We start from the raw sequence: 13,395 nt of genomic DNA, 5'->3' as shown, positions 1-13,395 counted from the left end.
TCTCATTATGGAACTTATAGAAAGGTGAATGAATGTAACTGAAGATTTGGTAGATATATGGTTTTGAATCAAAGCATTAACAAGTGTAAATTATAGGGGTTTTCTCATGAGTTTATATTGAGGGAAAGGCCAATAACACAATGACAGAGCATTGTCATGCATACAGAAGATGCCAGATCAGTACCAATGTCTCTATGTTAGTCTGCAAACAGACTGAAATTCCTATTTAATAGTGAATTGCTGGGCTGTGCAAACTTTTTAAAGCACAAAGGGTCTTCAGATGGTATGCACAGTGTTCAAAGCCAGGATAAAACCTAAATTGGATTAAATCAATATTTAATTGAAAATTAACCTTTATGGCAAATTAAGTAAGGCTAATATTATTAAATTGGTTTTCTCAGTTTATCTTTTTATGATCAAATACAAATTACAGTTTGAGGTAACTTTTAAAAATCATCTGGGAGTTGCCTATTCACAAACTTTAAATAGCTGCATGGATGCCTAGGACTCCGATTATGTAGCTTTAATGTGGTTACTCAGTAATACAAGATGGCTTGTTGTCATGCTTATTGAAGAAAGCATTTGACACTCTGAATCACTATCAATTTTAATTACATTTTAGTTGCTGAATCTCTGTTGGTTATAATTGGAGGTATTTATAAGAAAACATTAGGAACAAAAACTTGTAAATAGTGACAACAATTCAAAACACGGGTATGGTGTTTGAGTGATGGAAACCTAGCTTGGGAATGGGAACATCATGGGGAAAAGCATAGTCTAAACTAGTAGAGGTTGAGGATGAATAGCAGTGGGGTTTTTAAAGTGAGCCCTGAAAAATCAGCAATGTGGCTGCTCATTAGAGAAACATTAAAAACATTGTTTAAAAAATCCCAACCATGATCCAATTTACAATGCTTAAAAAGAGAACAAAGAGAATGTGGTTTCTTACCAATACAGTACAGTATTATTTATTAGTAACCCTCCCCATCAGATTTGGACCATCAGCTATATCTTAGGGAGCATTTCTGACTGCCTCAAGCTATACGGAAAGTAGGGGAAAAATACTTTTTATCCTGAGAAGAACAGTGACTGATTAACTAGCAGGAAAATGCAATGTTTGAGAAATAAAGCATGGCCTTAAAGAAAAACATTTGGATCCCAAGGTACAATTTAGTAACAATTAGACCTTTATTTTGCCCTCTCCCACAAGTCAACATGAAAGATTCCAAAATGCTGAAAATCAGATATATTTATAGAGTTCTTCAAACAGAACAAACCCATAATAGTTTGCGCAGGCAGACCTATAAGCTTTTGATTGATTAATTGATTATGTGCCACCAAGTCATTTTTTTTTGCTCCTAGTGACTAAATAAATATGCTTTGGGACAGAATAAATTATGAGTGTATCGCGACACCACTCTGACTACTTTCTACATATGCTTCAGGTGTCCACATTCTTTGCAAATGCTTATGTGTACAATTATTGGGCTCCATTTTGTCTAATAGTTTCTTTTTAAAAAAACAAACCAGGCACTCTTTTGTAACCTTAACATACTTTTGCCATATTTTGCTGCATAGAAAAATAAAAAAGAGCAAAAGGCTGTACTTCTACATGTGAGAATATTATTCTTCCCATCGGAGAAAACAATGCCACTGATTTATAAAGAGAAATTCCAAATTACTTAGAACTAAATCTGAAAAAAGAAAATTTAAGGAATTTCATCCATATCAGTCTTTGAGCAAAGTCAACAATTTTGAAAATTTCCAGTAGATGCATATGTGCATAAGTGTGTTTGATATGGCAATGGTTACTTATTACCTTCCTTTTTTGTGTGCCTGACTCCCGGTGACTGCCTGAACAGACCCCAGTTGCCTGGCATCAATTTCAAAAATGACTTACCAGGAGATTCTTCATAGGGCTGAGAGAAAGTGACTGACCCAAGGTCACCCATCTGGGTCCATGCTTAAGGCAGGATTAGAACTCACAGTCTCTTGGTTTCTGGTCTGGTGCCTTTAAGCAACACGCCAGATTGGCTCTCATGTTATACTCTCAGTGGAACCTTACCTATGAAATCTATTTCTGAAATTAGCATGTCATCATGACTCTCTCCACACTGCCCATAATTTATATCAGGGCTACCAATTTTTAAACTGTCTTGAGTCTGAAGAAATAGATGGAATATGAAGTTAGATAATAAATAAATAGAATTGTTGCATTTCCCCTAAACCTATCCCCACCTATACCCCCCCATCCCCAACCCCAGGGACAGGCTACTCTACAAATACAGCTTATGTCCTACAGATTTTTCAATCCCAAGATTGCAATCTTCTACCTACCAGTTATTCAGAGAAAAATCCTTTAAAAAGACAAGAAACTTTTCTGGAGTATATAGCTGCCAGTTGCATGACAGAATTAAATGAATGACAACAGGTAGCTGTAGCAGACAGAGCTGGGAAAACATCAACTAATGACAAAACTGAATTTGATAAGGCAGCACATTGCAGCACTCATCCACTTGCTCCTTTTCCTCCGTGGCTCAAAACTAATGAATGTTGGGAACCTTCCCCCCCCACCCCCCACCCCGCCAAGTAAAAATCCTACTTATCTGAAGAAGATGGAAGAGGGAGAGGCACGGAGCAGAGAGCATCAATTGCCCTGATGCCAAAGTAAAGTTTTGCATGCAATTGAATGTGAAGGTAAAGCCAGGGACAGCATGCTGTGCCGGATACTCACAGATTCAACAAATGGGTATCCGCCTTCACTTGCCAGGATGATATTTCATCTTCTTCTGTCTTCTTTTATATAAGAAAAAAAAAGGAAAGGAATGCCTGAATCCACTGTCTTTTACATCAGACTGAGAAGCTTTTTTTATCTCTTCAACTTTCCTTCTCCTTTCAGGCACCTGCTTAGCTTTTTTTTCCCCTTTGGCTGCTCCTCCTGGGCTGACATACCGTCTCCTGGCCTCTTTGCTCCCACATCGGCCTGCCTGCTTGCTGCCTGCCTTTAATACTCTCCCACCTGGTCTTCTCTAGTCACTGCAGGTAAGAAAGCTCCCTTCTAGCTCCACTTAGAGCCCAGCCCAGCCCAGCTCTCCTTCTGCTGAATGAAGGGAGAGGGTAGGGGGAGGGTGGGGGAACTGCTTGTCTCACAGGGTTAGGCAGATCAAGATGTATGTCAGTTGCGCCTGGGAATGGTGCCACCAGCCAATTGGCATCGATTTAGAGGGAGCAAGCAGGAGGAAAAGGAGAGAGAGGGAGAGAGAGAGAGAGAGATTGAGAGATTGGCAGAGTGACAGAGAGATTATGATAGAAGGAAAGAGCATGGAGGGGAGGAGGATGAAGGGAAGTGAGGGGGTGTAAGAAGGAAAAAAGGAAGCAGGAGGGGGTGTGCAATAGTGCAGTTATAACAGATGGTGACAGAGCAGGAAAGAGAGGAGAGAGGTAAGTGGGGGGGGAAGGAAAAAGGGAAAATCTGGAAAGAAGCTCAGTGATGCTCCTGGAGTGTTGCTGAGAAGAAAGGTCCCTGGGCTAAGGCTAAACTGGATCTCTTGTCTGGTGACTATTGATTTCTATTTGTGTTTTTTTTCCTTTCCATCCAAGATTTCTGTGAAGTTTTATGGACTTATACATTCAGAATTCCTTGCTGCAATGCCTGCCTGTCAGTGATGCCATTTGTCCCTCCACCATCCTACTTGTTAATTCATAAATATGCTTTGGCCTTTCTTAATTTGATGTTATGTAACTTGTTTATATGTGCCTTCTGAGCCTGGGGGGAAGGGGTAGCACTTTTGTAAGTGATGTTTAATGCAAGCGCTTTGTATTTCTAATCTCTCTAGCTGCAGTAATAAAAGTCATAATTGGCTCAAAAAGTAAATCTGGTATTTTAATTTGTTTTTTCCCCCTCAATGTCTTGTTATATTTAATAAGCTATAAATTGATTGCTTTGCTTAATCTAGCCAATGTTATTCTGCATTCTCTTTGCAGCAACAATATCCAGAGGAGATTCATTCAAGACTATTCTAAAGATGCAAATGAAGAAAACATGTCATTAATGGTTCATTAGACATCCCATAATATTTAAGTTGACAGTTGTCAATATTTTAACATGCAGAAGTGCTATGACTGCTCTCCTTCCCCCTCTAGCAGTGATTAGCTGACATGCTACGTGGGAAAAAAACAGTTGTGTGATTGCTTCACATTTTTGGGGCAAAATCATATGTGAATAATTGTTGAATTTTTTGGCTGCTTTTTAGGATTATAAATTAAAATGTTCAAAGGCTTTTCCCTCGTGTACAGATTATGCTTCCATGAATGAACTATTAAAAATTGGACAGCATTTTGCACTTAGCAGACATATTTGTCTAACCACACTTTGAATTAATAAACTGAGACATGTACAGTCTCTTCTGTCCTCCTTAATTTTGTCATAATTTCGCATTACATCTGAAAAAAAGAAACTATGGTTACCAGCTTTGGAACAGGCTTTGACTTGAAAAACCATATTATACAATGGATTTAAGATTCAGAATTGTGCTAAAGCTGACAATCGGAGATCCCTAATTTGGACTAAAAAAATTAACCGTGGCAAATTGGAGATTTCCAGGTTCCCAAAGAAGGGAGGAGAGGTAAGGATCCAAATGAACATCTATCTGGCATTATCAGCTGCAAGTTTATTTATACATTTAGTCTCAGTCTTCACTTTCCAAGACAAAATTGCTAAGACTGATGGGACCTCTTTTTATTTTCTTAGCTGGTTTCCTCCAGATACTAGTTTTTGCATGTGGTGAGTTTAGTGGTATTTGGTTTTAGGAAGAACCTTTAAGATTATAGACAGGCACGTCATATCTGATTTTTCCAGAATGATCATCCTGATGGCACAATCATGTCAGTTACTCCTTTTCATTAAGGAGCTGATAAAAGCACTTTGATTCAATGTAGCAATTTCAGGATTATTATTATTTTAATTTGATGTAGTGTCTTGCCAAGAGTCTGGGCACTGCATTTTGTATCAGCTGTAGCTTCTAATTGTCTCCAAAGGTTACCCCTTGCAAGTACATTGCAATACTCCATCTGAATTGTGGTCCAGGTACATATTACTATTGCAGCAGATGTTGATTCAGATAGCCAAGGCTGGAGAAAATCTTCCCCAATCACGGTTTCCATCTGCTGTTTAAGCAGGAACTTTCAGACCTGCTTCTGGCCAAAACTTTCAGGAAAAATCTTATCAACTCTTTCAGGAGGGAACATAGTTTCATCCAGAGTTATTATCAAGAAAATATTATTACATTGCCCCAATGTCTATTGATGACAAATAGCTCTATTTTCAAAGATGTAATATGAATTTATTTCACCACATTCAGAATTCTACAGCTTCCAAGATATCAAATGATGTCAAAAATATGCCTAGCCTGGCTTCCGGTTCCAGATCCCAGTGCGGCCAGATGCACGAGGGAATCGTTCCTCATGTTGCCTGGATTTCTTCTTCAGGGGGGTGGGCTGTAAAGGGGTCAAAAGTCACCCTGGAGGGGTGATGAGCGAGGGAGAGGTCTCTCCAGTTGGTGGTAGAAGGTCAGCGGCCCTCCCGTCGGCTTGGAGCTACTCTCCAAACCAAAGAAGAAAGGATTGGCCACTCCCATGGCCCATCATTTAGCTGTCTCCTGCCGAAGCCAAAATCACAACAAAGAACTTGAAAGCACTTGAAAACTGGCTGAGAATTGCGTTCTTCTTTTCCTAATTGTCTACTCTTCCTGTCAAAGCTTTCCGAATTTGTTTCCCCTTGCAAGGAGAGAGGGAAGGGATTTTTTCCCCCACCTTCCTTAATGGCGTCCTTTGTCTACATTGGGAGAGAAAAGAAAAAGCCTTAAACTACATGATACTGATTAATTGGACTTACTGCCTTTCTACCTTTGGCCCCAAATACCTATATTAATAGAAATGGACTACTCTACTTATCAATCTAAAAAAGGAGATAAAAAAAGAAAACTCTGTTACAGCAAGTGAATGCCATTGGCAAACAAGCTTGCTTACATTTTGGACTGACCTTGGCATTAAGATAAAAACCTGAAACAGCTGGGGATGAATTTGGCTTAGACTTGTGGAGGTGGACACTTACTGATTTTTGTTTGAAAAATAGCCTCCACCAAGGACTATTTATAATTACTACAAAATGGAGAATGATCAGCCACAAACCTCGCTTGACTATAATCTTATATTTGAAACAATCTATAGAGTCACTGAGATGTCTATCTCCAGATTAAATAATTTACATGCCAACTTTGATTTACAAACTGAAACCCAGACTGCATCTAAAGAATTTATACTTCAGAATATAACAAACTTGGAAGATACTACTATTGAGACAGAGGAATATAAGCCAAAACAAAAAAGTACTAAAAAAAAACTATTATCCAAAACTTGACTTTACCCAAAGAACCTACAATTATTAAAGTACAAGGAACTACTCCTATGACAGAAAATCCTAAAGATCAACAACAAACTAGGAAAAAACTTAATACTCAACTTTTGACCCTTTCTAAAGAGCCTATAACTTCAAAAGTACACTACAGGCAAAATAGTAATGCCAACATAGAGGACGCCGAAGACCAACTAAGACAATGATACCCAACTTTTTCTTTCCACCCCGAACCAACCCAGTGATGCCCTCGCCGTGATGTCCCGTTGCCTGGAGGCGGTCCAGGTTTGGATGGGGAGAAACAGGCTTCGTCTCAATCCTGCCAAGACTGAGTGGCTGTTCATACTGGCGTCTCGGACTGACCAGCTTTTTCCATCATTAACAATAGGGGGTGAGGTGTTATCCCCCGTTGATAGGGCTCACAACTTGGGCGTCCTCCTGGATTCACGGCTCAGTTTTGAAGATCATATAGGAGCCGTGACCAGGGGGGCTTTTGCCCAGGTTCACCTGGTGTGCCAGTTGCGGCCCTATCTGGACCGAGATGCCCTACTCACAGTCACTCATGCACTCGTGACCTCCCGGTTAGACTACTGCAATGCCCTCTACATGGGGCTGCCCTTGAGGACCACTCAGAGGCTTCAACTGGTGCAGAATGCAGCTGCGCGAGTTGTGATGGGAGCTTCCCGATACTCCCGTGTAACAACTCTTCTCTGTGAGCTACATTGGCTTCCAGTTGCCCTCCGGGTGAGATTCAAGGTGCTGGTAATGACCTATAAAGCCCTAAATGGCTTGGGTCCGGACTATCTAAGGGAACACCTGCTGCCGGCATCATCCTCCCATCGTCCTGTGTGTTCCCACAGGGAGGGCCTTCTCAGGGTACCGGCAGTTAATGAACGCCGACGGGTTATTCCCAGGGGAAGGGCGTTCTCTGTGGGTGTGCCTGCCCTATGGAACCAACTACCTATGGAACTTAGGACTGCCCCCAACCTTCATTCATTTCGCCGGGACCTGAAAACTTGGCTCTTCAAGCTGTTTGGCCCAGACTGAGGGGTTTTTAATTTTAATTGGGTTTTAGATTTACCTTTGGGGCTTGAATTTAATTAATTGTTTTAATTGATTTTAATTTTTGTATTTCATGGTTTTAACTGCCCTGTAAAACGCCCTGAGTCCTACGGGAATAGGGCGGTATACAAATTCAATAAATAAATAAATAAATAAATAAATAAATAAACAAACCTGTGGAAAGCCTGGACAGTCAACTACTAACTATAATAGTGGATAAGATTTTCTCCTTAAAACATATCAACCCAGATGGAAGAAGAATCCAGACTGAACTGCAGACAGAGATGTCAGAGCAAATAAAGAGAGTGGAATTAACATGGCAACAATATAATCACTATAAATGGTTCAACCTTTGTACATCGCTGATGGTTGGATGGCCTCCTCTGGTGCAAATAATATGCATGTCAGCAAAGGAAGACCTACTTGGCAATTTAAAGCCCTTGGTCTGGAAACCTGACTGGCAAAAAAAGGAACCTAGAGTTAGATTTTTTAAAAATGAATTCCTAGAGAACTATGATAGGTCATTTTGTTAGTAATTAGTGACTTATTAAGATCTGAAATAGAAAATATTCGTGAGATAGAATTAAAATGTGTTTAAGTACTTATTGGGCTTATTCCAAATATTATAACATTATATATTGACATAATGGAAAATTGGCTTATGGATCCTATCTTTGATGTTAAAATTTTGGTTATGTATAAGTAGAAGTAGATTGATAAATATAGGCTTTCTGATTGATAACTTGTGTCGTATCAGGATATGAAACAAACAATGTTTATTAGGTAGAAGTTAGCTATTTAACTATTGGGTGTATGTTAGATGATACAATCTTTGATGTAATAAAATAAGGGAATTTGGGGTTCTGAATACTATTTGGGATGTCAAAGGTTAAACTTGGATACTACAATTAACATCAAAATTAGATAAACTCTAATAACAGGATATAGATATACTTCATTGAAATTGGACTGACAAAATCTTTTTTAATTGACCATGCTATTCTTATAAATCTGTTATTTTAAATATGTTGTATTGAATGTTGAGGGAAATAGAGAAGGATGCTATGATAATGTAACCCAAACTATGTATTGCAAACTCTGTTATTCAATTGATGACTACCCAGGTACCACGATGCTTTCTAGATATATAGGTTGTAAATTGAAAAAAACTAATAAAAATATGTTTTGTTTTTTCAAAAAATATGCCTAGCCCAAGGTGTTTAAATTTAGGATAGGTGAATTATAATTATATTCAAATGTATCTATAGGATCAGATAATTTATCAAAATGAAACAAACAATGCAGATACCTCCCTTTTTTGTATAAAGCATGTATAACAGGGGAAAAGCCAACATTATGTCAGCATCACCAGAATACTTGTCCCCTCCCCTTTGCCTCTCCCTGCTTTCTGCCCAGTGGATTAATACATAATTAATTTGATGATATACTGGTATCTAGATATCTAGGACTTGTTTGTCTTCTGGTTTATCCTTACTGGCAATTTTGGATGATGGCACCACAGTTTACTGGTGGACCCCTTACCAAGCTTAGATGGATTAGTTGCTGATGGCTAGAATTTTAAAAAAATAATATAAAATTAACTGGACCATGTGTTCATCTTTTCTCATAATTCCTGATTGCTTACCATAAATTAACTATACTTAATTATGAGGACCTTAACTACTGTTTCATTAGGTAGCAACATCTGGCAGCCTTTGGTACAGAAAATGTGTCAGACCTCATTAGAACTTGGTTGGGAGATTACTAGAAAATATGGAGTCATAGGCTAGGTTGGAAAGATGCCGATGGCATCTTAAATTACTTCTTTTCTCTAACCAGAAAAGAGCATGAAGTTTAGCTTGATTTGGAGACATTGTCTTTATAACAGTATAAGAGTCCCTAGGTATGCAGTTTTGTCCTGATTACTTCTAATGTGGAAGACAAAAATGTGGAAGAATTGCAACTTATTTTTAGAAAACTAAAATATAGCCCTATCCTAATCATTTGATAATAGATAATGCTCCTCTACTCCCAATCCACTTTACTGTAGGAAGTAATCCTCATGAATATGTAGAGGGGAGATTTCGATAGGCTGCTGTTATGATAACGAAATAGTATTTAAATATGAAATTCTAGGCATGTTCACTTTTTTAAAGAATCATCTTTACCAAGAAACTTAATATGATTTCCCTTGCCCCAAAATATCAAGGAAATATTATTTGTAAAGCACAGAAGGGGAGAATGTGCAGGGGTGCATAGAATATTTACTGTCTGTTTCACCTTTGGAATAAGTTAATACATTATTAAATATATTATTACCTAAGTGAAAGATTTCCTATAAAATCATGTCTTCAGAGCAACCAAAGTGTGCCATTAAAAAAGAACAGAACATGTCAGCTATTTTCTTCTGTCTCTACATGCTTTGTGTGTGCGAGTGTGTGTTTTCAGAGAATCTGCCTTGGCATTTATCTAGAGTTCAACAACACCCACCTTTTTTTTGCTTCTGCCTATCTGTCTTTGTTTCTTTCTAGCTCCTGGGTTTGTCCTTCATCTCCTGCTTACAGCCCACCTTTTTCTGCTTTGCTCAAGGGAGTTTGTTTTCTGTGATTATACTGTAGTCTGCATTCCTCACTAAGCCACAAGGTTCAGAGGACCAACTGCAGAAACTATTCCCCATGAATGTGGAACAGAGCTTAACTTTGTATTGTTTCTGGTGTCCATTAAGATAGCATTAATGTTTTGACAGCTACATCTTGCCACTACTCTGTCTCCTATTTTAATGTTTGAGATTACGTTGTTTTCTGCTCCATTTAAAGATAGAATATGAAGAAAAAGGAAACTGTTATAGAGCTGTCTTTCCATCTTCTTCTGAACAGTATTGGTCTTTACATGTATATATATGTCCTTTGCTTCCTAGCTAATAAAGAGAGAAAGAGCCTGTGGCCTAGGGGTTAAAACAACTGCCTAATATATAATTAGCCCAGGTTCGAATCTCAGATAAAGGGTATGACTGACTGATGAGAACAAAATAAGTTCGAAATGGCCATATCAGCCTCCCTAATTCTTTATTATATATTCAAATTGCATACTTTTTAAAGATATATATATACACATACACATAACACATACACACACACACACACACACACACACACACACACACATATATATATATATATATATATATATATATATATATATATATATATATATATATATATATATATATATATATATATATATATATATATATGTTTAAGTATTTGTCAAGGCTTTTTGAATGGACCTTGCTAATTAACTCTTTCATTCCTGTTTTGGCCCGGCTCAGGGCTTATCCACAGGAACTAGTCAACTTATGACAGCTCATTATTTGTGCAAATTATTCAAATTGCTAATAAAGAGCCTCCCAAATTCTTTATTAGCAATTTGAATAATTTGCACATATATATATATATATATATATATATATATATATATGTATGTATGCAAGAGCTGCATATACCAAAATGGTGTATGCTGGGGAAAACAATTATGTGGTCATTTCCCTCTATCAATCTTGAGAGAAGCACATGTGGAATCTCTACAACCACAGTCTATTCCCCCAAACCATCTAAAATTGTATGCCCTTAATAATACTTTTCCTTCCCATCTTTTTTAAAAACTGTTTTACCACATGAAAAGACCTTGCAAATTCCAAAGCATGAGTGATTTTGTCCAGTTGTCTCTCCAGCATTCTTGAGTCCCATTTACTGAAATGAGAGAGATCCACAGGGTCTTTTAGTCACCTTTGTTTGAATCCACATAAAAGCATTTCATCATCTTTATAACCCAGATCCCAATTGTGAGTAAAGGAGGGGGAATAGAACAACCCATAACTCCCCATCAAACACAGGTGGCGGCCTGCAGCCCAATCTGGCAGGAGGTCTTGGAGTGAAGTGGCTGCATACTTAAAGTCTTCTCTTTTCCTTTTCTTCACCAAGTTCTCTCAAGGATAAACTCTTAACAATGGTACAAAGTGAGAATGTTCCTTGGAGCATAAGCCAATTGTGGCTTCCTTATAAAATTGTAGATATGTAATGTATAGCTGACATGATGTCTGAATCCAACATTATTGTGTTTTGGGAATGTTTGGTTTATATCCAGCTTTTCAAGGATAGGATATAGTATGGGTCCAATCTGAGCAGCAGTCTCCAAATTTTCAGACAGGGGGCATTCCCATCTTTTGCTGAAGATCCTGGGGTGAGTTTTTTGCATGCAAAACATATAATTTGACAAGTGAACACCAGTGAATTTTCGCATGCAAACCTGTAATTGACCACTGAATTACAGTAAATGTCTCATCTAATCACATGAAAAAAGAACATAGCTGCAATGTTGCGTGGTTGAACGGAGAGACGGACACTTGAGCTGGGTAGTATTTCTTTATTGAGTCAAAAATGAAGCTGGAGCAAAGGGGTTACCTGCCGTCTCTTTATACCTGCCCAGGTGAATGGTGACCAATAGATTTAAACCTGGGCTTCCCGCCAGTGCAGGTGGTCAATGGATTTAAACCCTGGCTTCCCGCCAGAGCTGACCATGCCCTGGGGCTGTCAACGACTCGCCCTATTCAGGCTTTCCCGCGGTTATAGCCTGGAGCTGTCCAGCCCCCTGCTGTGCTGACATTTCCGTGTATGCTTTAAAGTCATACACTACAATAGCCATATCAAACATTTTATCTGGCACAGTAGACTAGGCATCACATCCAACTGGTACTGAAGAAGAATTGACATTAAGTAAATTGCAGTTAATCTGTAAAATTACAGTTAATCTGTAAAATGCCTTGTAGGTATAATTTTCTGCTATGTTTTTTTGTGAGTAAGAAGGGGATTCTTCCATTCCTTTGTGTTCTTTTATCTGGGTGAGGGTTGCTCTGAACTTTGTTGCAGCTAATAAAATATGTAGCAACAAAACTATGAGAAAATGGCACCTTTGGGAAGTTGTTCAAGAATATACCTTACTGATCATCATTTAAAGCCATGCCCCTTCCCTGGTTCTTAGCATCATCCAGTAACACAGGTGCCCACAGCTGCCGATTCTACTGCACCATAAGGATAGCTGTCATCAGTTTTATTTTAGCAACCCGTAGGCTATTAGTCTTGATCGGTGACTCATTCTATTGCCTCCTTGCTCCTTCCAGCATTCAGCTTCTGTCTCTGCTTCTTGCTGGCAGATTAGTGAAAGCAGAGAGATTGGAATAACAGCAGAGATCTGCACCATTCTTTGTAGGTGCCCAGAAGCACTCCAGCAGGAGAAAAGTGCCACAAAGGCATGGGTCTCACCCTAAATTAAGAAACTCCCTAATAATGCAGACTTTCTCATTGCCAAAACCACTGGCTTGTATAACATAGAGTCATTTATGCTCATTGGCACCATTCTGTGGGTAGGAGAAAGCTGCAGGTGCACTGATACAGAAAAGCCTGGCATATAAGAAACAAGGAATAAGGTTGCCTTCCTGCAGATATGGTTTGTACCAACCATCCCACTCACACACACATGCTGTTTATTTGTCACACACAGCGTGAGCAGGTGAGGAATTCTTACTGTGAATAAGGAGGTTGAGACCAGAGGCTTCTCAGTGAGCCTAATTTTGTTCCTGATATGTTTTATGTCAGAAAGACAGATTTATAGTTCTTAAATACAATTTAGAATGGCTGAAATGCATTTCTTAGTATCAGGGGTAAAGTAAAGTTAAATTAAGATTTGCTAGTAGTTCACTGGATGGCTTGAAAAGGTTTCTGACTCCTAATTGTTTAAAAATCATTTAACAACAGCATTAGACAGTTGTTGATTTGTGCTTGAATATGCCAATAATACAAGTGCATAGCTCATAGCTTATAGCAGGTACAGTAATTGTCTGTCCTTTAAGCCAGCATTTAAGTTGC

General features: G+C 38.5%; 1 protein-coding gene across 6 annotated transcripts in view; it reads right to left on the bottom strand.

Annotated features, from left to right (window-relative positions):
• Window positions 1-3,028, bottom strand: part of SSTR3 (somatostatin receptor 3) — a 368,714-nt gene extending 365,686 nt beyond the window's left edge. For 3 of the 6 annotated variants that reach the window (XR_014026876.1, XR_014026877.1, XM_081330890.1), the window contains exon 1: window positions 2,735-3,003. The gene's annotated coding sequence lies outside the window, so the exon portion shown is untranslated. Of the gene's footprint in view, window positions 1-2,065; window positions 2,163-2,734 lie in introns of all 6 variants that reach the window. The other 3 variants (XM_081330893.1, XM_081330891.1, XM_081330892.1) reach the window with 3 other exon arrangements.
• Window positions 3,029-13,395: the final 10,367 nt, after the last annotated feature.

The sequence above is a fragment of the Vipera berus genome, assembly GCF_964194415.1.
Source record: "Vipera berus genome assembly, chromosome: 6".
Taxonomy (NCBI): domain Eukaryota; kingdom Metazoa; phylum Chordata; class Lepidosauria; order Squamata; family Viperidae; genus Vipera; species Vipera berus.
The sequence above is the reverse complement of the archived record's forward strand: the minus strand, read 5'-3'. Positions and strand labels throughout refer to the sequence as shown.